The sequence below is a fragment of the Salmo salar genome, chromosome ssa05, assembly GCF_905237065.1.
Source record: "Salmo salar chromosome ssa05, Ssal_v3.1, whole genome shotgun sequence".
NCBI lineage: Eukaryota > Metazoa > Chordata > Actinopteri > Salmoniformes > Salmonidae > Salmo > Salmo salar.
Window position 1 is genome coordinate 67301851 of NC_059446.1, and position 27533 is coordinate 67329383.

General features: G+C 43.0%; 1 pseudogene; it reads right to left on the minus strand.

The window, feature by feature from the left end:
* Positions 1-306: 306 nt before the first annotated feature.
* On the minus strand, positions 307-12691 carry LOC106605588 (E3 ubiquitin-protein ligase HACE1-like; annotated as a pseudogene).
* Positions 12692-27533: the final 14842 nt, after the last annotated feature.

Consider the following 27533-nt stretch of genomic DNA (forward strand, 5'->3'; position numbering starts at 1 on the left):
AGCCCAGGGCCTGTCCATGCTGCGCTGCCTGTGTGTGTGTACTCAACCAGACGTTGGCGTTGCCATGGTGAACCAGCCAGGCTGTGTTTAAGGTAGAGCTTGGGAAGGGCAGATTGTATGGCGGATGCAGCGTTGCTATGGGGAACAGAACATGCGTGTTCAGAATGTGGTTTTGGTCACAGTGTGTATGTCTGAGAGATGGAACAGAGATTGTGTTTGAGGGAGAGTGCTGAGGAAACCGTTTAGCACAGGTAGCCCTGCTGATCTCAGCCTGTGACCCAACACAGGCTGAGATATTTCTGCTTATTTGAGTAATAAGCAGAAATATCTATAAAGGCTCTGTATACAATACAACATCTGATTACAATTGCAAAACAAGTCTTACATTTAAAACAATAGTGATAAATAATATGAAATATAAGTATTTACATTCCCACATCATTGTAAAGAAGTAGAGTCATTTAAATCAAGGATCAAGAATAAAACATTTCTTAGCTACATTCATGATATGTCAAGTCATGATTTGATTCTGTCCCTTTTTAGAACATGTTCCACCATAATGTTCAGGTAGGATAAAAACAAAAAAGCAATCAAAATAAAACTGGCTCTCCTTTTTGGCACTGCTGACCAAACCTTTCACTTAGCTCTATATACTGTAGTGCTCCTCTAACCTTTAAGTCGACTGAGCTGGGAGAAATACAACATTGTAAACAGAGGCCGCGTCCCAAATGGTACCCTATTCCCTTCATACTGCACTACTTTTGGTCAGGGCCCATAGGGCTCTGGTCAAAAGTAGTGCACGATATAGGAACTACGGAGCCATTTGGGACGCACACAGAGAGTCCTGCCAGTCAGATACAATAGAAAGGGATAACTGACTACTGGGCCCAGTTTTTCAAAAGTTTTCTAACCGGATAGGATTAAATACATAGAAATAGAATGAATAGAAGTAAATTATTTGTCTGTTCTATTCATTAAATTTCTATGCATTTAATCCTATCCGATAGGCGAAATCCGGATAGATAACTTTTGAAAAACTGGGCCCTAATGATCACTACAAGGACACAGAGATACAGCTACAGATGACAGACTTACACATTCCAACACAACAGAGTGACACTAAACTGAAGAATCTCACAAGGTAGAGCCACATGAGATCTGCACCTTATAGGGTGAGGGAGTTGTGGTTAGGCAGCTGTGAAGATCAGGGATGTACTGTAGCGGGGGTAAACGCCTGTTAGCACCGTTAACGCTTCTATTCATTTTGGGAATCGTTTATGCACCTATTCCCAGGACAAATTAGCATTTTTTGCATTAGTGTTTATGTTACTCGCAGGCTAGACTCTTCACCACCTTTTTACGACTACCTCCCTGGTAAACACATGTAAAACCACCTGGCCACACCCCCTTAATGTAATATCATTATAGACTCCCCCTTCAATTCTGAAATACACACCAACCAGATCATTCCATATTACCATGTTACAGGAGAAGAATGTCAAAGGAGAGAGACTAAAAGGAAGGCAGCTGACTGGCTTCACGCCGTGGGAGGGATGCTGTGCAGCCAGTCTGTAGTGGATAAGAGGTCTGGCTAGAGTTGTTGTTGTGACCATGGTAACATGTTTTTGGCAGTTCAGAGTGAAATCAGGGGTATCACATTTCCTTTGCCTTCAATTGGGTTGAAATGACTGGGAGCTTGTTTATCTTATAAAAATCATACCTTGCTCTGACTGTAGAATAGAATCTACCCAGCTAAAACAAACTGCCACACAGACAGGTGAAATATGCCACACAGACAGGTGAAATATGCCACACAGACAGGTGAAATATGTTTGGATTAGGAAGTGTTGGATGGATTCCCTGCACTGATGTGTCCATGCCAATGCGCACACACACACACACACACACACGCGTGTGCATGGACCAAAGGAGTCCCGCTGAGACGTAGCTGCAGCCAGTGTCACGCCATGGTGTACCCGTAACTCCCACAATGCAGTGCGACCAGCAGCCTGTCCCGCAGGACCTCCTGGCTGGGGTATTCTGGTAGTTTCATCATGTTGATGCTGTGGGAGGAGCATCATGGTCAATGTAGTTTCTTGTGGTTCACTGGAGATTGATGGCATGTCATTATGTCTCATATCATACCCAGCTGCTGTAGTATACAGTACAGGGGTGATTTCTACCTGCCAAAGTCTAGAGTACAGTGATGAGAACTACAGTACCTGTCCTTTCTATCCAACATGCAGAAACCCCTCCCTGTTTTTCCCTCTCCCCCCTCGCTCCTATACCAGTGCACTAAAGCAACACACACACACACACACACACACACACACACACACACACACACACACACACACACACACACACACACACACACACACACCCCTCCAGAGGCAGAGGAGACAGAGGAACCATACTGCCCTCTAGTGCTTTTTCTGTCAGCATGCTGCTCTCTCTAGTGTGTGAGTGACAGCGTGCGAGCGCGTGTGTGTGAGCATATACGTGCGTGCGGTCCTCACCAGGTGCTGGAGGTAGGCAGTAGGTTTGATGTGTATGGTACAGAGGCAATAGTGAACTTCTGTAAGCCACTACCTCCATTCAGAAAGGCAAAGCCACCATGAGGTACCCTGGAAGTGACAGGGACATGAGAGAGGAATTAGACAGGACAGGAGTGAGAGTAAGTGACGGATCATTGATCAGATCGTACAATGGCCTTAAGTGAAAAACTCACCTGCCACACACACACACATACACTGACTAATTAGAAATTCACCTGCTAGTGACAAACTGCAACAGTAGGACCCTCTCCTCTTGGGTAAGACTTTCTACCACCTTCCAGAACCACTACAAGACAATCCACATTAAACCAAATGAAAACCACTGTGAGATAAGTGAATCTGACAAGAGAATCAACTTTAAACCACTAAGCCACCCTGGGAGGAGGTGTTAAGATCTCTGTAGGATCAGCCAAGCCTGTGGTACATCTCTCTAAATTGGAGTTGTTCCAGTAAAATGGGCCCTGCACATAGATCTCTGGCATCCCAGAAAGCAACAGCTCCTACACACACACACACACACACACACACACACACACACACACACACACACACACACACACACGAGACACAGACACAGACAGACACCCACACAGACAGACAGACACCCAGAGGTTAAATAGAGTAGTAGTCAGGACACATGTACAGTTGAAGTGGGAAGTTTACATACACTTAGATCTGAGTCATTAAAACTCGTTTTTCAACCACTCCACAAATTTCTTGTTAAACAATAGTTTTGGCAAGTCGGTTAGGACATCTACTTTGTGCATGACAGAAGTAATGTTTCCAAGAATTGTTTACAGACAGATTATTTCACTTAAAATTCAATGTATCACAATTCCAGTGGGTCAGAAGATTACATACACTAAGTTGACTGTGCCTTTAAATTCTGGAAAATTCCAGAAAAAAATGTCATGGCTTTAGAAGCTTCTGATAACATCAGAATTTTTATTTTACCTTTATTTAACTTGGCAAGTCAGTTAAGAACAAATTCTTATTTTCAATAACGGCCTAGGAACAGTGGGTTAACTGCCTTGTTCAGGGGCAGAACGACAGATTTGTACCTTATCAGCTCGGGGATTCGATCTTGCAACCTTTCGGTTACTAGTCCAACGCTCTAACCACTAGGCTACACTGCCGCCCCAGAATGACATCAAGCTTCTGAAATTACATCATTTGAGTCAATTGGAGGGGTACCTGTGGATGTATTTCAAGGCCTACCTTCAAACTCAGGGCTTTTTTGCTTGACATCATGGGAAAATCAAAATAAATCAGCCAAGACCTCAGAAAAAAAATTGTAGACCTCCACAAGTCTGGTTCATCCTTGGGAGCAATTTCCAAGTGCCTGAAGGTACCACGTTCATCTGTACAAACAATAGTACGCAAGTATAAACACCATGGGACCACGCAGCCGTCATACCGCTCAGGAAGGAGACGCGTTTTGTGTCCTAGAGACGAACGCATTTTGGTGCGAAAAGTGCAAATCAATACCAGAACAACAGCAAAGGACCTTGTGAAGATGCTGGAGGAAACAGGTACTAAAGTATCTATATCCACAGTAAAACGAGTCCCATATCGACATAACCTGAAAAGCCGCTCAGCAAGGAAGAAGCCACTGCTCCAAAACCACCATAAAAAAGCCAGACTACAGTTTGCAACTACACATGGGGGCAAAGATCATACTTTTTGGAGAAATGTCTTCTGGTCTGATGAAACAATAATGGAACGGTTTGGCCATAATGACCATCGTTATGTTTGGAGGAAAAAGGGGGAGGCTTGCAAGGCGAAGAACACCATCCCAACCGTGAAACACGGGGGTGGCAGCATCATGTTGTGGGGGTGTTTTGCTGCAGGAGGGACTGGTGCCCTTCACAAAATAGATGGCATCATGAGGAAGAGAGATTATGTCGAAATATTGAAGCAACATTTCAAGACATCAGTCAGGAAGTTAAAGCTTGGTCGCAAATGGGTCTTCCAAATGGACAATGATCCCAAGCATACTTCTAAAGTTGTGGCAAAATGGCATAAAGACAACAAAGTCAAGGTATTGGAGTGGCCATCACAAAGCCCTGACCTCAATCCCATAGAAAATTTGTGGGCAGAACTGAAAAAGCGTGTGTGAGCAAGGAGGCCTACAAACCTGACTCAGTTACCAGCTCTGTGAGGAGGAATGGGCCAAAATTCACCCAACTTATTGTGGGAAGCTTGTGGAAGGCTACACGAAATGCTTGACCCAAGTTAAACAATTTAAAGGCGATGCTACCATATACTAATTGAGTGTATGTAAACTTCTGACCCACTGGGAATGTGATGAAAGAAATAAAACCTGAAATAAATCATTCTCTCTACTATTATTCTGACATTTCACATTCTTAAAATAAAGTGGTGATCCTAACTGACCTAAGACAGGGAATTTTTACTAGGATTAAATGTCAGGAATTGTGAAAAACTGAGTTGAAATGTATTTAGCTAAGGTGTCTGTAAACTTCCGACTTCAACTGTATCATATACAACAGACTTATAAAACATAACTTCATGCTTATTCTGTTCAAAATCATGTTGACAAAGACACAAGGGTGTTTTTCTAACACAACTGAACACGGGTGATCTAAACTCTCCTCCCCACTGAGTCTGAGTGTTGTCAGCAGGCGAGCTGTGACCGTGTGACCGAGGCTTGTACCTGCACACACATGTCCAATAACACGGCGGGCCAGATAATCGCCATGGTACCCTATCGATCCAGGGACTAGTGAGGACATGGATTTTGCCGACACACACAGAAACAAATCTGATCTGAGCCGGGCGACGGCGAGAGGCCTCAAGGTGACCCCAACATCCCATTGACACACCCGAGCCAGACAAGGCCAATCAATCCCTGCATCAGACATCAGATCCCGCTAGGCGAGCAGGCGAGAGCAGAGAAGGAGAATAAAAGATAATGGGTAAGAGGGGTGAGAGCAGAGAATGAGGTGAGGAGAAGAGAGTTGAGGACACTAGAGAGGAGAAGAGAGGAAAAGAGAGAGAGGTGAAGGAAAAGAGAATTGAGGACAGTAGAGAGGAGAAGAGAGGAAAAACGAGGAGAAGAGAGCAGAAGAGAGGTAAAGGAGAAGAGAGTTGAGGACAGTAGAGAGGAAAAGAGGGGAAAAGCGAGGAGAAGAGAGGAGAAGAGAGCAGAAGAGAGCAGAAGAGAGAGGAGAAGAGAGGAGAAGAGGAGAGGTAAAGGAGAAGGGAGTTGAACACAGGCAAAAGGAGAAGAGAAGAAAAGCAAGGACACTAACCAATTCACATTCATCAAAGAGCTGGATGAGGGAGGGGGGGAATGAAGCTGTGGAACCCGTGCAGGAAGGCATTTATCTGGGGTTGGATGGCTCGAGTCATCCTCAACTCTGTTACCAACTGGACATACTCCGCCTGAGAGAGAGAGAGGTTTATATAGGGAACATTCACTATGTAGAGTATGATTGATCTTTGGGCAGCCCTCTAACACGTCTCCTTTCACAGGCTTCTTCCTTACAGAATATTACCACCTGCAGGCCACCTGTGGTACTACACACTCAAATTCCAAATGAATTTGTAGTACCAAACACAGGCAAGCACGCACGCACATCATATACACATGACATATTAATCATATAAGGTCATAAGTGTTAGAGAATACAGGGGGTGCAGTCTACATCACAACTTCCTTCTGCTTGATCTGTCAATCATCTGCTATTCTCACCTAGTTGATGTTGAGAGCAACAAAAGAATGCTAGGGGTTAGAAGTTTCAGATCCTCCTTCTATGATAGGCTGGCTCACCTTGTTGTCCTGGGTGACAATGATGCTAGTCCCGCCAGGTTTGAGTGGCACCTCCTCCATGGCGCCGAACACGTCTGTTTCCACAGAGCAGGTGAGGTCCAGTCCCAGGTCGCTGATGTCGTTGTCCAGGATCCACTGCAGATTCTTGGTATACTCTGGATCGATGGACGACACGTCCTGGTACTTCACTGGGATGCCTGGACACACAGACAGCACCCATACTGTTACAAGCCTGTAGCGTCACTGTAAAAACACTAACAACTGTATTATAACCCAGTTACAAATGTAAAAACCTGCTCAAGCAGAGGATACACCCTGGTAGTTCACTGGGATTCCTGAAGGCACATTACATCATGTTAACAACCCACTGAAGAACGTGTGTGTGTGTGTGTGTGTATATATATGTGTGTGTGTGTATATATATATGTGTGTGTGTGTGTATATATGTGTGTGTGTATATATGTGTATGTATATATATGTATATATATATGTATATATGTATGTATGTGTGTGTGTGTGTGTGTGTGTGTGTGTGTGTGTGTGTGTGTGTGTGTGTGTGTGTGTGTGTGTGGTACCCAGTATGTGTTTGTAGAAGGAACGGGTGAAGTAGATGTTGACCAGCTGACGGTGGTAAAGAGCCAACCACAGAATCTGACCCGCAAACCGGAAGTAGTTCAGATGATCAGGGTTCACTGACGAGTTACTGTTGGGCTGGAACGTGGTGCCTGTGAGACACACACACACACACGCACACACGTGACAAACAAATAAATACCAGTCAAGCTTTGATCTTCTTACCTACCTATCTTGAATAAGTGTTGGGATTCTGATGCGAGAGAGGAAAACATTTCAGAGTCACAATACACAGCTAGGCTAAGCATACAAACGTATAATTAACCAACAAAGTATTTGGATCATGATGCAAGGTAACAACATTTTAAAAAACAGTTAGGGAGGAAAATACACCCTCAAAAAAAACTGTTTACACAAACAACATCTCATCAGCCAATCGAAAGGTGTCTCACCGTCCGCTGTCTGGGTGAAGAGGTCATAGTCTGCATTGATGATCTCATTGGACAGGATGTCAAACCACTCCCTCACCACACCCTGGCCCTGGACACAAAGGTCACAGGTCAACTAAAGGTCCACTGCTAACTGAGCATGGGCTGAAATGGGACCCTGTTTCCTGTATACTGCACTAATAAAGTGTTGCTAAGACTAAGCACGGGTCATTTGAGATGGTGCCCTATTCCCTTTGCATTTTGGGAACTATTCCATTGTTTCCATTGCGGTAGGCAAGTTCAATCAAGAGTTTCTAAACTAAAGTATTTTAAAAGAAAATAAATACTATTTGAACCTATGTCAGACAGACACTGATAATACCCACCATTCCTTCCTCTCCATGGAATTGTACGGCGATGCCCTGTTTGAGCTCCTCATTGGTCGATTTGGAGACCGTCGCACGGCTACTGCTGAATATGGACTCTGAGATGAAAGAGAAACATTGAGAAAGAGACACACACTAATACATTGCTGGGTGGAGTATAGAACATTTGGGGATGTAGGATGGTCAGTGGGGTTAGCTGAAGAGGAAGGATGGGTTATACTGTATGAAGGGTGGGTCAGTGGGGTTAGCTGTACAGGAAGGATGGGTTATACTGTATGAAGGGTGGGTCAGTGGGGTTAGCTGTACAGGAAGGATGGGTTATACTGTATGAAGGGTGGGTCAGTGGGGTTAGCTGTACAGGAACTATGGGTTATACTGTATGAAGGGTGGGTCAGTGGGGTTAGCTGTACAGGAACGATGGGTTATACTGTATGAAGGGTGGGTCAGTGGGGTTAGCTGTACAGGAACGATGGGTTATACTGTATGAAGGGTGGGTCAGTGGGGTTAGCTGTACAGGATGGATGGGTTATACTGTATGAAGGGTGGGTCAGTGGGGTTAGCTGTACAGGAACGATGGGTTATACTGTATGAAGGGTGGGTCAGTGGGGTTAGCTGTACAGGAAGGAGGGGTTATACTGTATGAAGGGTGGGTCAGTGGGGTTAGCTGTATAGGAAGGATGGGTTATACTGTATGAAGGGTGGGTCAGTGGGGTTAGCTGTACAGGAAGGATGGGTTATACTGTATGAAGGGTGGGTCAGTGGGGTTAGCTGTACAGGAAGGATGGGTTATACTGTATGAAGGGTGGGTCAGTGGGGTTAGCTGTACAGGAACGATGGGTTATACTGTATGAAGGGTGGGTCAGTGGGGTTAGCTGTACAGGAAGGATGGGTTATACTGTATGAAGGGTGGGTCAGTGGGGTTAGCTGTACAGGAACGATGGGTTATACTGTATGAAGGGTGGGTCAGTGGGGTTAGCTGTATAGGAAGGATGGGTTATACTGTATGAAGGATGGTCAGTGGGGTTAGCTGTACAGGAATGATGGGTTATACTGTATGAAGGGTGGGTCAGTGGGGTTAGCTGTACAGGAAGGATGGGTTATACTGTATGAAGGGTGGGTCAGTGGGGTTATCTGTACAGGAAGGATGGGTTATACTGTATGAAGGGTGGGTCAGTGGGGTTATCTGTACAGGAAGGATGGGTTATACTGTATGAAGGGTGGGTCAGTGGGGTTAGCTGTACAGGAAGGATGGGTTATACTGTATGAAGGGTGGGTCAGTGGGGTTAGCTGTACAGGAACGATGGGTTATACTGTATGAAGGGTGGGTCAGTGGGGTTAGCTGTACAGGAAGAATGGGTTATACTGTATGAAGGGTGGGTCAGTGGAGTTAGCTGTACAGGAAGGATGGGTTATACTGTATGAAGGGTGGGTCAGTGGGGTTAGCTGTACAGGAAGGATGGGTTATACTGTATGAAGGGTGGGTCAGTGGGGTTAGCTGTACAGGAAGGATGGGTTATACTGTATGAAGGGTGGGTCAGTGGGGTTAGCTGTACAGGAAAGGATGGGTTATACTGTGTGAAGGGTGGGTCAGTGGGGTTAGCTGTACAGGAAGGATGGGTTTTACTGTATGAAGGGTGGGTCAGTGGGGTTAGCTGTACAGGAAGGATGGGTTATACTGTATGAAGGGTGGGTCAGTGGGGTTAGTTGTACAGGAAGGATGGGTTATACTGTATGAAGGGTGGGTCAGTGGGGTTAGCTGTACAGGAAGGATGGGTTATACTGTATGAAGGGTGGGTCAGTGGGGTTAGCTGTACAGGAAGGATGGGTTATACTGTATGAAGGGTGGGTCAGTGGGGTTAGCTGTACAGGAAGGATGGGTTATACTGTATGAAGGGTGGGTCAGTGGGGGCTTGGTACCTCTGTGGATTAGCAGGATGTTGTTCTCGTTGACAGGTCGATGGACTGAGTCTGGCTGTCCTGCCAATAGGTGCTCATAGAACCACACACAGCGCTCCTTGAAGGGCTGCGAGGGGAACAAACAATAACGCTTTACTTACAGCCTGCAGGTATAGTGCATTATGATGCAGATATAATGTATTACAAGACTTCAAAGGCCTTATTATGTCTTATAATTATCCTAACTAAATACCAGCCACAGCACTTCCCAAAACTCATTATCTCTCTCTACACTTTCAAATCTGAGACGGTGTCTAAACCAATGGTTCCAAAGCCTCAAGTGTTGAAATACAGTGTCTAAAGAATGCAGAGAAGGAAGAATGGCATTTATATTTGCATAATATTTGAATGTCTTTGTTCTCTATGAGAGATGAGCTAGGGAGAGAGAGCGCAAGAGAGAGATAGAAATGAGAGAGACAGATTTTCCCCTGGGGCTCCTGTGCATACTGAGAGGGAGATGTGGAGATGGAAGTCTTCTTCAGGTTAAAATCTGTAATTAAAACGAGGGGTTCTTACTCCCAGGTGGGATATTATCCAGAGGTAACGAGGCTTGCCACGCCGTCCGCTGCTCAAATATGAATAGTGAGGAGTGAGAGTGGAACACTACACACAACTTAGAGCAGGCACTTAAAAATTATCAAGCTGTATAAAAGGAACTTAAGACAAGTGTTATCGCCATGGCAATAACGTTGTTAAATGATCCTGCCTGGAAGACACGGGTGTTTAAAAGTCACTCGCAACATAGTCCCCTGAGGGAGAACTACAGAGGGACATAAAGAGAGGGAGAGAGAGGGGAATATATAGAAAGAGATAGAGAAAGGGAGGGGGAGAGAAAGCTGCTGTCATAGCATGCAAATAAGAGGCCATGGGAATGTTGTCTTGGCCCTTGTATGTCCTACCTAGAGCAGATACACAACCAGGAAGTTGACTGATAGACCAGCCAATCACAGGTCTCACCTGGCCTTTGATTATGTGGATGAAGCGGGTCATTAGCTCCGGACATTCCAACAGGAAGTGGAAAGGTTAAAGATTATCTTTGGAGTCCTGAGAGCGAGAGCGATAGAGGGATGGAGAAAGAGAGATGGAGAGAGAGAGGTGGAGAAAGAGAGCGAGAGAGATGGAGAGAGCGATAGAAATGGAGAGAGCAAGAGAAATGGAGAGAGCGAGAGAGAAAGAGAGAAAAACGACAGGTTAAGTTAGAGAGATTGATAAGAAGTGTCTGGGTAAGATCCTATCAAAGGACTCACCTGGTTATGAAACATTTGAGAAGCTCGTCATGCTTGCAGACAAACTCTATGAAGCGAGAAGACGTCATTCTGGATGAGGAAAGACAAGGAAACACAGAGGGAGCAAGATAAAGATGGAGGAGGGAGACAAAAAGAGAAGATGAAGCAAGAGAATAAGAGAATGAACACACTCACTACATAACCAGGAGCTGTGTTTCAAACGAACACAACACAGAGATAAGTAGTGCAGCATCTGTCTATTATAATGAGTGGATCTGATCCCTCTCCAAAACACAATAACCTGCATTATTGAAACAGTGTTTCCCTGACAGGGGAACAGCCAGGCTATCAGCTAATGAAGAGCAGGCCTGGGAAGGAGAAACACAAAGACAAACACAGCCATCTTCTTCTACTACAGCAGCATAGGGCCAATAACAGTGGCTCCTATTCAGCGTTCAATTAGGCTGAGTTTAATGATCTAATTAAAATGTAATTATCTAGCCAGGGGGCCAGAAAAGGTGTGTGTGTGTGTGTGTGTGTGTGTGTGTGTGTGTGTGTGTGTGTGTGTGTGTGTGTGTGTGTGTGTGTGTGTGTAGATGAGACATTAAGCTCCATTATTTCCCAGGCCTACTCACACAGAGGGGATCTGAAGGAGGAAGTTACATCAAGTATCTCTGTGAAACTAGGAGATTATGAGAGGAACATTGACTGTCATTTAGTGGCTAATAAAGATCTGTAAAATCAGGTGTGTGCACTTGAGTGCAATCAAGAGCCAGGCCAAAGAGAAAACCAGCAGATACTTAGGACTCCCAAGAACTGGAGTTGCTCATCCCTGGGTTAGAGTTCAGAGGTCAGGGGTCATTCTCACCCTTGTGGCATCTGACAGGAACAGCACATGTAGAAGGCCTGGATCACCGCGCTGAGCCGATTGGCCGTCATAGAGATGGCATCCTCTCCGTCCGCGTATGCCTCCGGCGTTTCCATAACAACCTTCGGGGTCCTCTTGTCAACCTCTGGGTCCAGCAAAGGGGGTAGGGGCATGGAGGGTGGCAGCCACCGTGAAGACGGCGGGGGTGGAGGTGGAGTCGACCTCGCCACGTTGTTTGAGGAGGAGGGAGGCGATCTCGCTCCCTGAGGAGGAGGAAGGGTCCTGGTGGCTCTTCTCCAGCTCTGTGGAGATCAACACCAACCACTCATCTAGAGAGTGCCACAGCAACTCCAACGGCTGGAGGAAAGCAGAGAGAGAGAGGAAAGGGGGAGGCAAGGAAAGAGACTGAATGAGTGAATGAGAGGGAGCGAGTGAAGGGGAGAGAGGAGAGAGAGAGGGAAGAGAAAGAGGGATAAAGAGGGGAGAGAGAGGGATAGAGCGAGTGAGAGAGAGAAACAGACAGATGTTAAAAGAGAGAGAGAGAAATAGGGAGAGAAAGAGGAAGAGAAAGAAAGAGAAGGGTAGATGCTGACAAACAAAAACACACACACACACACACACACACACACACACACACACACACACACACCCAAACAAGTCATGGATCAGGGGATTAGTAGATGGTGAACAATCTCTCAATGCCCTCTTCTGATTCACACCATGTACCACATCTCTGTGTGTATCTGAATTCAGGCTCAGTACTAACCCCATACTGACCTTAAGACCTGGCTGCGCTGCGTCTTGTTCCCATTGTATCCCATGTCATTCCCGTTGTTGGGAGAGGAAGTGCCCAGGCCGAAGACATGGCAGAAGATCCGGATGATTCTCAGCAGACTCTTCATCTGAGCCTCGTAGCTACTGGAGAGGAGACTGACAGTGAGTACGGAAGAGAAGAAACATTTACCCCTAAATGACTAGCTTTAAGGTAGTGGCGTTGCTGTTATATACTTATTGCGTTGTAATGCCTGAATTAACTTCCTTCAGAGAAATTAGTTAGAAACTAAAAAAAAGTGCACTTCCATATGCATTTGCATCAGGTGTGGCTGGGAGCCTAGTCTAGCAGAGGGTGTATTACCTGAGGAGTTTGTGTCCATTAGTAGTGGCCACCTCTGCTAGACTGGTCAGGATCATCTGGTAGTGACTGTCACTCTGCTGGGAGACACGCTCTAGAACCTGCCTGAGCCACACACACACACACACACACACACACACAGTGGAAGTCGGAAGTTTAGATGGTTGGAGTCATTAAAACTCGTTTTTCAACCACTCCACAAATTTCTTGTTAACAAACTATAGTTTTGGCAAGTTGGTATAAGGACATCTACTTTGTGCATGACACAAGTAATTTTTCCAACAATTGTTTACAGACAGATTATTTCACTTATAATTCACTGTATCACAATTCCACTGGGTCAGAAGTTTACATACACTAAGTTCACTGCGCCTTTAAACAGCTTGGAAAATTCCAGAAAATTATGTCATGGCTTTAGAGGCTTCTGATAAGCTAATTGACATCATTTGAGTCAATTGGAGGTTTACCTGTGGATGTATTTCAAGGCCTACCTTCAAACTCAGTGCCTCTTTGCTTGACATCATGGGAAAATCAAAAGAAATCAGCCAAGACCTCAGAAAAACAATTGTAGACCTCCACAAGTCTGGTTCATCCTTGGGAGCAATTTCCAAGTGCCTGAAGGTACCACGTTCATCTGTACAAACAATAGTACGCAAGTATAAACACCATGGGACCACGCAGCCGTCATACCGCTCAGGAAGGAGACGCGTTCTGTCTCCTAGAGATGAACGTACTTTGGTGTGAAAAGTGCAAATCAATCCCAGAACAGCAAAGGACCTTGTGAAGATGCTGGAGGAAACAGGTACAAAAGTATCTGTATACAACTGCACATGGGGGCAAAGATCTTACTTTTTGGAGAAATGTCCTCTGGGCTGATGAAACAATAATAGAATTCTTTGGCCATAATGACCATCATTATGTTTGGAGGAAAAAGGGAGACGCTTGCAAGCCGAAGAACACCATCCCAACCGTGAAGCACGGGGGTGGCAGCATCATGTTGTGGGGGTGTTTTGCTGCAGGAGGGACTGGTGCCCTTCACAAAATAGATGGCATCATGAGAAGGGAAAATGATCTGGATATATTGAAGCAACATCTCAAGACATCAGTCAGGAAGTTAAAGCTTGGTCGCAAATGGGTCATCCAAATGGACAATGACCCCAAGCATACTTCCAAAGTTGTGGCAAAATGGCTTAAGCACAACAAAGTCAAGGTATTGGAGTGGCCATCATAAAGCCCTGATCTCAATCCTATAGAAAGTTTGTGGGCAGAAGTGAAAAAGCATGTGTGAGCAAGGAGGCCTACAAACCTGACTCAATTACACCAGCTCTGTCAGGAGGAATGGGCCAAAATTCACCCAACTTATTGTGGGAAGCTTGTGGAAGGCTACATGAAACGTTTGACCCAAGTTAAACAATTTAAAGGCAATGCTACCAAATACTAATTGAGTATATGTAAACTTCTGACCCACTGGGAATGTGATGAAAGAAATAAAAGCTGGATTAAATAATTCTCTCTACTATTATTCTGACATTTCACATTTTTACTAGGATTTTACTCAGGAATTGTGAAAAACTGAGTTTAAATGCATTTGGCTAAGGTGTATGTAAACTTCCGACTACAACTGTATCATCGTACCTACAAATGGTAAACTTAACTGTAACACTCTAGCCACTATGACTAAGGCTTACACACACACAGAGTTCTAACAAAATATAAAAAGTTAGTGTTGGTTAAGGTTTAAACTCTATATAACAATACATAATGACATTTCAGAAGATACGGGTTAACGTTAAGAGGTGGTGGTCAATAGACGGCTGGAGTTAGAGTTGGAGATCTGAGAAGGGCTTGTACCAAATCAAGATGTCTAGTGTATTATTTCATTCACTAGACAGGTACATTAGCTGGTGAGCCAGGCACCAAATTTAGACTGATATACATGCCGTCAGTTGACAGTAAAACAACACTTCCTTTATCCACAGTTCATTACAGATTAATTGTTCTAATCACAGTGCTTTTCAGATAGAGCCTCCTTAATGGGAACTGACTAATGTACAAGTGAAACATAATAAATAAATAAAAAAGATCAGAGGATTATACGATCACTGCAGTCTCCAGCCCTGCTCATCCTCTGTGTGTGTCTTTCTGCATGTGTGTCTGTGTGTCTCTCTGCATGTGTGTCTGTGTGTCTCTCTGCATGTGCGTGTGTGTGCGTGTGTTTGTGTGTGGAGCTTAATACATAGCACTCAAAGGAAGGCTGGGGTGTCACTGTCATGTTCTGAATTAATAGGAACCTCATCATTCTCCGTCTCTCTGAAGCTGAGGGATGAGTTTCCTCGTGCCTATTCTTATCATCTGAATGAGACAGGCTGCATAGAGACCATCAGAGGACTGACAGGGATAGGAGTGTGCTACTGAAGATTGGAACATATCTCTGAACAGCTGTCTGGCTGTGATCACTGTTCTTTGGTCTCTTCATATTCCATCCCCCAGCTTCCTCCTCCTCCTCCTCCTCCTCTTCCAATACCTCCTCCTCCCATTAATAGCCTTGTACAATGCCGTGAAATATATGTTTACAGCCGCACTGAATCAAAACAACACCTTTGCATTTCAATTGACGAACCAATGTGTTACAAAGAATAGTTCATACTCCATCTACAATTCTAAGTGGACAATAGGAAGAAGGATGAGAGGAAGTATTGCATCATCATTCCTGTACTAGCGTACGTAGTGACCTGCAGGCGAAGTAGAGGGGTGTGGCCCCAGAGCAGTTAGGTCTGTTGATGTCCGCTCCACTGTCCAGCAGGCACTGCACCGTCTGATGACGTCATCGACCACACACAGGCAAATGAGGAAGAGGGAAAGTGAGAAGAGAAACAAACCCATCATCCACAATACCTTCTGGTATTCATCATGTTATTCACCATGGAACTTATCATGAAGTTATGATTAATAAACTTTGAAACTAGATTATATAACAACACTGGCAAAGGTTCCAAATTAACACAATCCTTTTACGACTACTGAGATATCAAAAATGACACCTGTTCTGTACACTCACAGCCTTGTGTCTATGACGAACATTGTATACTGAACATTTGATGGAAATGTTGGTATTTCCATACAGGTCTTGGTTGATATGTGTGTTATCTACTCACAGTCTTGTGTCCGTTCTGGCAGGCAACATGAAGGGCGGTCTGTCCCATGACATCCTCTACATCCACGTTAGTCACATGCTGCACCAGGTCATGAAGCAGCTCAGTCCGCCCGTTTGCAGTGGATCTAGAGGAGGAGAAGGAGGGGAGGAAGAGGATGAGGAAGAGGGATGTAGTAAAGCATAAACATAAGTAAACCCTGTATACACACCTTTTTATTGTGTTAATGGCATTTACTGTACGCAGTCTTGACCTGCGTTCACCATTTGTAATAGCACTACATCCCTGAGATGAGACAAGAATTTAACAGCAGTACTGGTCTGTCTATACACATGACTTCACAGTGATACTCACAGCTGTCAGTCCCTCATTGTTGCAGATGTTCACGTCTGCAGTGTATTCTAGTAGTCTTCCCATACACTTTTTCTGTCAATAAGGAGGAAATATGAGGAGGGGGATTCATTAAGTATCAGATATAATACTGTAAACATTATCACTATCATCAACATCACTAAACCATGTTCACTGGGCTGGCAGGGATCTGTGATTGCCATGTAAAGGTGTATTCTGCCTCCCTACCAAAGGGGGGCAGCAGAGTACTATAGTGAACATGCAGTAATGTCTATGTACAGTATCCTACCCGTTTCTGGCAGCCAGGTGCAGAGGGGTGCAGCCTGAGATGTCCTGGTAGTTAGGGTTCGCTCCTCTCTTTGGCAGTAGGACCAGGCACTCCACTGATCCACAGCTACAACACAATAACCAACACGTTCACAAGCACCGCAATACACAAATAGACGTAGCGTACACACAGACACAGAAAGACACACACCCACACAGAGACCCACAGAGACCCACAGAGACCCAGCGAGACACACAGAGACCCACAGAGACACACAGAGACCCACAGAGACCCACAGAGACCCACAGAGACCCACAGAGACACACAGAGACACACAGAGACCTACAGAGACCCACAGAGACCTACAGAGACACACAGAGACACACAGAGACACACAGAGACACACAGAGACCCACAGAGACCCATCACACCAGATAGCGAGTTTCACCAGAGACACCACTGTGATAAAAACAGATGCTGGACAGATTAGGCTGTCTGGTTGGTTTCTAACAAAACAATGGAACAATTAGAACGATCAGTGATAAAAATTAAAACATTCCTTACTTGGTAGCAATGTGAAGTAGACTTCTCTTGACTCGTTCGAAAGCGTAGTTCACATCAAACTTAGAGTTGAGGAGTAATTCAGAAACCGACCTTCAAGTACAAGACAGAAATGTCAGATAATTATTTACAGGGAACCAATGTTGACAACTTCCACACACACACACACACACACACACACACACACACACACACACACACACACACACACACACACACACACACACACACACACACACACACACACACACACACACACACACACACACACACACACACACACACACACACACACACACACACACACCTGTGCTGGTCAGCCATAACCATTGGCATGAGTGTGTAGACTGCGGTTTCATTGTCTGTGAGGGGAGCAACAGGAAGAGGGTGTGTCATTGATAATTGTGGAATTAAAGAACAAAGATCTTCCTCTGCTAAAATCAGTGTTCTTAGAGCTCTCTATGTAGAAGCTACTGACTCGTACTTAGGGCCGTCATAACTACTGATGTACAACCACTATTAGTGACTGCACTTCCTTCAAACCAGACACTATCAGCTGGGCTGTCAAAAACGATTGTACAATGTAGCGCCTCAGACTCAAGATCGCACTTCCTGTACAAGACAAAACACATTTCTGTTTCCTACTCCATTAGATCTCGAGTTCAACTCAATGGTAATGTTGTTGCTGTTGTCAGACATGGACTCGAGTACAGCGGTAATATAATGGTGTTGCTAGTTAGACAATAGACATGCACTAACATGCCCTTCTGGATCAATAGAAGAAAGGTAACAGAATACAGTAATCAACGAGGGAGAAGGGGATCCTCTTCCATAACAACTACGCTTCCTACTGAACTCAGTCTGTGAAGTCAGTCAGTCTGAATAGTCTATTTACTGACAGGTCTGTCTGTATCTGCAGCCTATGCAACCCATTACTTTATGTCACCACTAGGCTTATATTACCATGACATCTTTCAGTCACTCCTTCGTTTTTGTATCATGAAACAAAGTATGTATCAGTTGGTCTCACTAGATTCATATTATATTATTACATGGTTAGCATAATACCCTATCCAGCATACAGTCTGTAGACAGGGAAATGTCTAATGCCCTCAAGGGATGCTGGCTTCCACCTTGTTATTGACAAACTGTAAGATGATACTGTAATTCCAACATTTAATGACTATATGTATTAGCATTAATATACAGTATGCTATAGATATAGCTAAAGCCTCCTATTATGCCCTGTCGATTATTTGTGGCCTTTGGTCGATAGGCTATACCTTCCAGGAGAACGACGGTCCTGGCGCGACGCAGAGAGCGGGTCAGCCTGTTCAGCTGTACGTTTAGTTGCTCCATCGCCCGTTCCATCATAGGTGTACCAACAACCGGGAACGAAACCGAGGATACAAAGCCTCCAGCAAGATTATTTTTCCGCTAAAAGGGTGCTTCTGGCTTCGATGTCATCCATCGAGCCGCCGAGAAATGTACATTTGGCTGCCCCTTTTTCTCTCTCTGCCCTCTGATTCATTCAGCAAGTCCCATTCATTCAACAAGTTCATTACGTCCGATGGCAATGCGGTCTGGGTACTGTAGTTTTCAGTGTCAAATATGTGTAGTTCATAGTATTTTATGACGGTTCATTGATTGATTCAGTCATCATCAAATGTGTATATCTCTGTGTTGTTTAGTGAATTATGCTGTTAAAATATTTTTTTGTCAGAATGTGTATTGTGTTTCAACCATAGAGATCGGACTAATGTGTAAAAAATCTAATTATACAAAAAAGGCAAATCATTCATGTATATAAGATATTATTCTTGTAATGTTTTTAATTGTTCATTTTTTTCATTTCATTAACTGGTATTGAATGAATGCATTGACACCTCTGCTTCACGCTGCTTATGGTCATGTTCTCTTAAATTGATTTGACTTGGATAAAACTTTCAGGTTTGATATGTCTTCAGAAAAAAACTTCAGTTTCCAACGTCCAACATGTAGTAAACCTCTCTAGCCTTCACACCTTTCTACCCCATATGATTCTGGTGACTTTTAATGTGGCTTTTTGCATTAAAAAAGATTGTGAGACTAGAATTGGAGAGGCATGAATAATGTGTGTGTCACAGGAGGTTGGTGGCACCTTAATTGGGGAGGACGGGCTCGTGGTAATGGCTGGAGCGGATTGAGTGGAATGGTATCAATTACGTCAAACACATGGTTTCCATGTGTTTGATGCCATTCCATTAGCTCAGTTCCAGACATTATTATGAGCCATCCTCCCCTCAGCAGCCTCCACTGTGTGGGTAGCTAGAACCAGAACCGAAAGTTGAGGCATGCTTGAACAAGAAGGTGACCATGCTTCACCCTCCAGTGACTCTCAATAAGGGGCTTCCAAGCTATGGTGCCAGTCATGTGTAGCCCAACCACCTCATCAGTGAAAACATCTAAGAATGTCATGCATCTCATACCATCACACTTTGTTTGCATTGGAAATTCTGATTTGCATGCTTTTTCAATGTGTAAGCATAAGGACTGAAGCCAGAAATGTCTCAATGTAAATTATATGACAAGTAAAGTGTGGGAAACTTGAGAAAAAAGCATTGATTAATTGAAGTATTTATTCATCAACATTACATTTTATATTTACCTTTGTGATAAAAAAAAATGCACAAATAGAAAGACATTAAGAGTAGTAAAATAAATCTAAAGATTAACCAGGTAGATTATACAAAAAGTTACAATAAATTATGAAAATCAACATTTGGATTGGAACAAAAAATTCACTCTGTTACTATTTATTTTATTTAGAGTAATACATTTTGAGCTAAAATGTCAGATATGATCAATTAGTAATAGTCAGCCATTAATTCATTTGTGTATTGATAACAACCTGTTGTTCAATTCCCATCACTGGAAACATTTTATTAGAAAATAAAACAATAACAAAATCCTAAAAAATGATAGGACCAAGTAAACAATTAAGGAATTAATCAATACAGGAAAGGATAGAAATTGTATATTTATTTCAGGTTTATCAAAATGAGCACTGTACCTGAAAGAGAGAAAATGTGTTGTATTTGAAAAGGCCTACATTTCCATTTTATGTCCAAGAGTTGAATTCCTTCTTGAAATTCTGAAATAAGAATATTTTGTTCATATAATTGTTGATAACCAAAACGGCACCAGAACTTGTTCTTGTACTTTCTCTCTTTTACACCTTTGGCACTTACAACATTTTCACATGGAAATGTACATTTTTTCATGCAGAATTTAATGAATTTAGTCTTCAAGAAATATTTGCAGTTAATTTGTGCATTTACTTTTATTAATTTGTTTTATAAAAAGGGATGTTCAAACGTGTAACATTCTTAGATGTTACACATCATTTTGGGCAAACATTTTAATACATTGTTGTTGTTTTTATTGTCTGATTCTGGGATTCAAATTAATGAAATGAAGTGCTGTCCGGTTTAAATTGAGATGTAAAGGTTCTGTATGAACACTATATCTGTGAGGATGATCAAAAAGGTCAGTTCCAATCGAAATACTTAGACTTTGTCCTAAAACTCTTAGTCTGGTAGGCTATCCCTTATTGGGAATTTAAGTTTCATAAAAATAACATCCGTGTTTAATTTGTTTTTTAAATCTACTTTTAGATTCTTCTTCATCGATGCACGTTGCTTGATAGCTACCCAAACACTATAGGATAATCAAACAACTTTGATCTTAATCGAATCTCTTCTACAACAGGACTAGCTATTTTAAAACATGTGGACTGTTCGATTGTGAATTGTATTGTAGGTATTGTATGGTTTACTATTCACATTATATATTTCACTACATTTATTAGGGCTGCATCCGAGAGCCATCCCCAGCAACCACCAGATGACACAAAAGAGCAAAACCGTTCATGTAAATTCCACATTCCGAATTAAATAGAAACCCAGGCCTACCTATTGCTGTGAAGGTCTATAATAGAAACTACACATCGAAAGAAACAAACACAGTCAACGCACAATTGAACAATATTGAAGTATCTAATTACGACAAAGGCTTTTTGGGGGGGAGAAAAATAATATAAAATATATTGCTGCCTATTTCCAATAGGCTACACACTACACATTATTGTACTAGGCTTTTTTTCAATGTAATGAAATTAACACTAGATGGTGCTACGCTGTTACCTATATCAACACGAGTGCACTGAGTTCCTGGGAGCAACACTCACTGTTCCAATTTGGCGCTATTTGTACAGGCATCCAATCAGCCACGAGAGTAGCAGAAGATGAGGCTGCGCAGAGGCGCTATGGCTGGACAGTTTACCAATAGACTAGTATCGATACAAACTACCCTCTCCATCTTTCCTCAGGAACTGATAGCCTATCCATCAGTTGCTATATTCTCGGCAATGGTGAACAATCGGTAAGCTAAATTGTTGCATATGTGTTCCCCACTTCTTCCTATTGCCTAATGTTCTGCAATTAATTAACCATAAACGTTATGCAAGTATGCTTTGATTTTGGACCAGGCAACGCAGAGACTGGAGAGGGGGGTCAAATGAGCCAAAACGGAGATTATGTTACTATAATGAAAAATATTAGATTTATTTCAAATTCTTCCGGGTTCTTATAGGCTTTTTAATAAATGCCATTGGTTAGCATCCAAACAGTTTGTTACCATGTGGACATTCTTGCCTAAATTCTATTGACATTCATAAGGCTATACTTTCTAAAAGGCTATATTCCGAAGATGGAGATGGAGAGGCAATAGGTAAAACAGCTGCGAAACCAAAGGCAGCACAGTATGAAGATAGGCTAAAATTGCTTCTCCAATAGAAATCCCCGATCACACTTACAGGCGATGTCATTGCGACGTTTGTTTGCTAAGCGCATGCGTAGAAACACGTTCGTCTCGCGCCAAACTGCGCATGCAGTCAAATCAACAGCACTCCTTCGATATAGGTTGTTTTTGATGAAAAATTAAAACCTGTCAGTTTGTCACTTTCACGAGGTTGGAGTAATGACATGTTCGTTTACTTAAAACATTGGCTCGAATCTAGGTTGTACCTTTAGATTTCGAGAAAATTAACAACTAAGGAAGATGTCTTTACTTCGTTCATTGACTCATTGGCCTGGTCTGTTTGGTCTGTTTCGCAAGCGCCCCCGGTAGTCTCGCGATGTTGCGCCTCTGGGTTTAGAAACTCTTTGGTGAAACTCTTCAGTCTCCAATCGCTGAGCTGAGATGTTAACCCTTGCCAGACCGCTACCTCCATAGCTTGATTGAGGGTTTCAGACTCTGGGGACGAGATGGCGTCCATCCCTATTGAATTGTACAATATATATTTTTAAATAATGCATGGTCAATTTCCCTAGTTTACCCTTGGTGGAGTAATTTATTATATGCTATAGTTGATATGAATGGGAAACGGTGGAATTTGTATATTTCTACATTTCATACAGTTCATACATTTACTTTCAGTTATCTTGGGCATTCAACAACTGGTTATGAAAGTGCACCCTCTTCAATGATGTCCCAAATGCATGTGTAGTCTGGACGCAAGACATTCTCGATGCATTCTGGGCCTATTTAATAAACATCCCTGCTCTTCAAAGGTATCCAGGGGTATGACCTCGCAGGGGACAACCTCAAGTAAGTGCGTCATGGTCACCATGCCTCAGATTATTCTGAAATAGGAAACTGTTATAATCATTATGCATGCAATAAGTTTTTATATGGGGAATGTAACTCAATCCAGTCCAATCCAATAAAAGCTGCTTTGTGTGAGTGTGTTTGAGAGTAGTGCTCGCGCGCGTGTGTGTGTGTGTGTGTGTGTGTGTGCGCGCGCGTGTGTGTGTGTACGTGTCTAACTATACTTGTGGGGACCAACTGGGGACATTTTGTTGGTCCCCAGAAGGTCAAATGCTATTTCTAGGGTGTTTAGGGTTAAGGTTAGAGTTAGTGTTAGGGTTATAATTAGGGTTAGGAGCTAGGGTTAGTTTTAGGGTTAGGAGCTAGGGTTAAGGTTAGGTTTTTCGGTTAGGGTTAGGGTAAGGGTACAGGTTAGGTTTAGGGTTAGGGGTTAGAGAAAATAGGATTTTGAATGGTTCTGAATTGTATGTCCCCACAAGGTTAGCTGTGTAATAATATTTGTGTGTGTGCATGCGACACATCTCTTTCGTAGAGTTGATCAGGCTGTTGATTGTGGCCTGTTGAATGTTGTCCCACTCCTCATCAATGGCAGTACGAAGTTGCTGGATATTAGTGGGAGCTGGAACACGCTGTCGTACATGTCGATCCAGAGCATGGGTGACATGTCTGGTGAGTATGCAGGCCTTGGAAGAACTGGGAGATTTTCAGCTTCCAGGAATTGTGTACATATCCTTGTGACATGGGGCCATGCAATATCATACTGAAACATGAAGTGATGGCGGCGGATTAATGGCACGTCAATGGGCCTCAGGATCTCGTCCCGGTATTTCTGTGCATTAAAATTGCCATCGATAAATTGCAATAGTGTTTAATGTCCGCAGCTTATGCTTGCCCATACCATAACCCCATCGCTCTGTTCACAACGTTGATATCAGCAAACCGCTCGCCCACACAGCACCATACACGCTGTCTGCCATCTGCCCGGTACATTTGAAACTGGGATTCATCTGTGAAGAGTACACTTCTCCAGCGTGCCAGTGGCCATCGAAGGTGAGCATTTGCCCACTGAAGTTGGTTACGACGCCGAACTGCAGTCAGGTCAAGAACCTGGTGAGGATGACGAGAACGCAGATGAGCTTCCCTGAGGTTTCTGACAGTTTGTGCAGAAATTCTTTGGTTGTGCAAACCCATAGTTTCATCAGCTGTCCGGGTGGCTGGTCTCAGACGATCCCGCTGGTCAAGAAGCCGGATGTGGAGGTCCTGGGCTGGGTTGGTTAGACGTGGTCTGGGGTTGTGAGGCCAGTTGGATGTACTGCCAAATTCTCTAAAACGACATTAAATTCTCTGGAAACAGCTCTGGTTGACATTCGGCATTCCAATTGCACACTCCCTCAAAGCTTGAGATAGAGGCATTGTGTTGTGTGAAAAAAACTGCTCATTTTAGAGTGGCCTTTTATTGACCTCAGTACAAGGTGCACCTGTGTAATGATCATGCCGTTTAATCAGCTTCTTGATATGCAACACCTGTCAGGTGGATGAATTATCTTTATTATTATTAAAGAAATGCTCACTAACAGGGCTGTAAACAAATTTGTGCCCAAGAAATTGAGATAAATAAGATGTTTGTGCATATGGAATACTTCTGTGATTTTTTTATTTTAGCTCATAAAACACGGGACCAACACTTCACATGTTGGGTTTATATTTTTGTTCAGTATGTTTGAGACTTAGTTATTCTACCGTATGTTTTAAATAGATTCATTGTCCAATATTTAATTTCCCTTTAATGTGTTTCAACATAACGTTTTTAATCTCCATAATCTGATTTATTGGGCACAATTGTGTATTTAAAAATGTGATCCTCATTGAGCTCAACAGTTTAGCAAAGCGGTAGCCTCAGAGAACGAACAATAGTTTCCACATGCACCTAAATAAAAGTTCCACAATATTAATTGGATTCCAATTGCGCATTTCTTACGTTTATTTTAAATCGAATCGTTCGTTCCCCAGTTTCACTATCTCGATCTGCTAAGGCATTGGAAGAGAACAACCCCTTAACGTTACCCTTGCCTCCCTTCCATCAATGCCCGGGCCCCTCCCAGCCACTTACTTTGCATGGGGAAAAAATCCTGATTATCACCAAACATCATAAGTACCCCGATATCACTCCGAAAGGATCTCAGATTCTCGAAAGGGGTTACAAGATTAGAGCCCATTTTACGAATGGATTTTCCACAAAACTGTTCAAAAAATAGACATTCGATCTAAATATATTGTGTACAATCTGATTCTGATATATTTACATTGTAGTTTAAACAGTTAAATTGTAGTTTTCTACATTTCTTAGAGTTGTTAATATTAGTAGCAGCCTAATGATTTTTTTGAACAATATGAACCTTGTTGGCACTCAAAAGCTAGACTGCAAAAAAGTGTTCAATGGTAGAAAATGGAATGAAACCCAATGAACTCGATAAAATGAGAGAAAGAGAGAGAGAGACCTCATAACTGTGACTATACATGGTCTGGTGATGTTTTACTCTCTGTCCTCACCCTTTTATATCATACACACAACACTTAATAACTCTGTTTCCAAATCCTCCTCAATCTTCCAAATAGCCGCTGATTCAGTTTGACGCATTTGTCCCCTCATTTATAATAGCTGAGAAAATACCTGCTTCGGTAACATCGGTACGGCTGCTGCCTGGTCATTCTGGCCCAATGTTCCACGCTGCGTTTGTGCTGAGCTCCAATTCCTCTCGTATTCTGCACCTTCACAAACACAGTTTGAAGGCGGATTGAAGTGTGAGGTGGGGTCCATCAGGGGATTCCTGCAGTAGTGTGGGCGTGTTTACAATGTATTGGGAGTATTTCTCCCCCAATCCCCTTCATAAAGAATTCCCCTAACATTCGCCCTGGCCAATCTCTGTGTTTTGAACCCTCTGTCGTGTTATTTATGCCATAGTCTAATTATCTATCGGGGAATCGTTTTTATTTCGACAATTCGATGATAGTATTGATTTAAACCAGGTGATAATACGCACGAATAGCCTTTATGTGGCCTGTTGAATGTGTACCATGCAAGGAACACATACGCCTATCTGTGAGATATTTCTGCTAACTTGATCTGTACATGGGTTTGGCTAAAATGATAACCTACGGTCGAGAACAGCACAGGAATGTCAGGTCATGCCTGTATGATCTATGCGTTCATGTTTTATTCTTAGTTTCCTTTTACGCGGTAGATATATATTTAGGCATATCTGTTGTTGCATCATACATGTCAACACAGATTAGCTTTTAAGTAATACGGATTTCCATATGTTGTGATAAATAGCCTAAACTCACTTTACCTGGTGAGTTTCAAAGTTTATTCGCCACGCGCACAGGATACAACAGGTGTAAAACAGTACAGTGGTATTCTTACCTTGAGAACTCTTTCCCAACAACGCAGTGATAATAATAATAATAATATAGATAATAATAGAAATGAAAAGTCAGTTGAGGGTAATTTTGGCTTGTCTTTGTGAGACAACTGTGATACCTGTGAAAATAGGTTTATTTCAATGCCCCAAGCATTGTGGCTGTGGTGCTCGTAGATATATATTTTAGGAGTCTGACAAAGTAGTTAGGCTAATGACTTGTCCATCCCCGGAAAGACTGGACCCACCAGATTGGTTCATGTCAGCCACCATGGTTCAGACATCGATACAGAAACCCTATCTTAACGAGTTGTTATTCTATCACATAAATCAACCCTGTGACTAGTCTACTCCCATAAACATTTCAGGAAGGATAGGCATATGTGTGATATGTCACAGTTACACAGACATTCATTTTGAACGGATAATAAGAAGTAGCCTAATTCGGTGCAATAGTTACCTTGGAGTTAAATGTGATCACAGTTTTTATTGATATATACAGTACCAGTCAAAAGATTGGACACACCTACTCATTCAAGGGTTTTTCTTTATTTGTACTATTTTCTACATTTTAGAATAATAATGAAGACATCAAAACTATGAAATAACACATGGACTCATGAAAACCCAAAAAGTGTTAAACAAATCAAAACATATTTTATATTTGAGATTCTTCAAAGTAGCCACCCTTTGCCTTGATGACAGCTTTGCTCACATTCTTGGCATTATCTTAACCAGCTTCACCTGGAATTCTTTTCCAACAGACTTGAAGGAGTTCCCACATATTCTGAGCACTTGTTGGCTGCTTTTCCTTCACTCAACTCATTCCAAACCATCTCAATTGGGTTGAGGTTGGGTGATTTTAGAGGCCAGGTCATCTGATGCAGTACTCCATCACTCTCCTTCTTGGTCAAACGGCCCTTATACAGCCTGTAGGTGTGGTGGGTCATTGTCCTGTTGAAAACAAATGATAGTCCAACTAAGCGCAAACCAGATGGGAATGGCGTGTCGCTGCAGAATGCTGTGGTAGCCATGCTGGTTGTGTGACTTTCATTCTAAATAAATCACAGACACTGTCACCAGCAAAGCACCATCACACCTCCTCCTCCATGCTTCATGGTGGGAACCACACATGCAGAGATCATCTGTTCATTTACTCTGCGTCTCACAAAGACACAGCGGTTGGAACCAAAAATCTAAAAATTTGGAC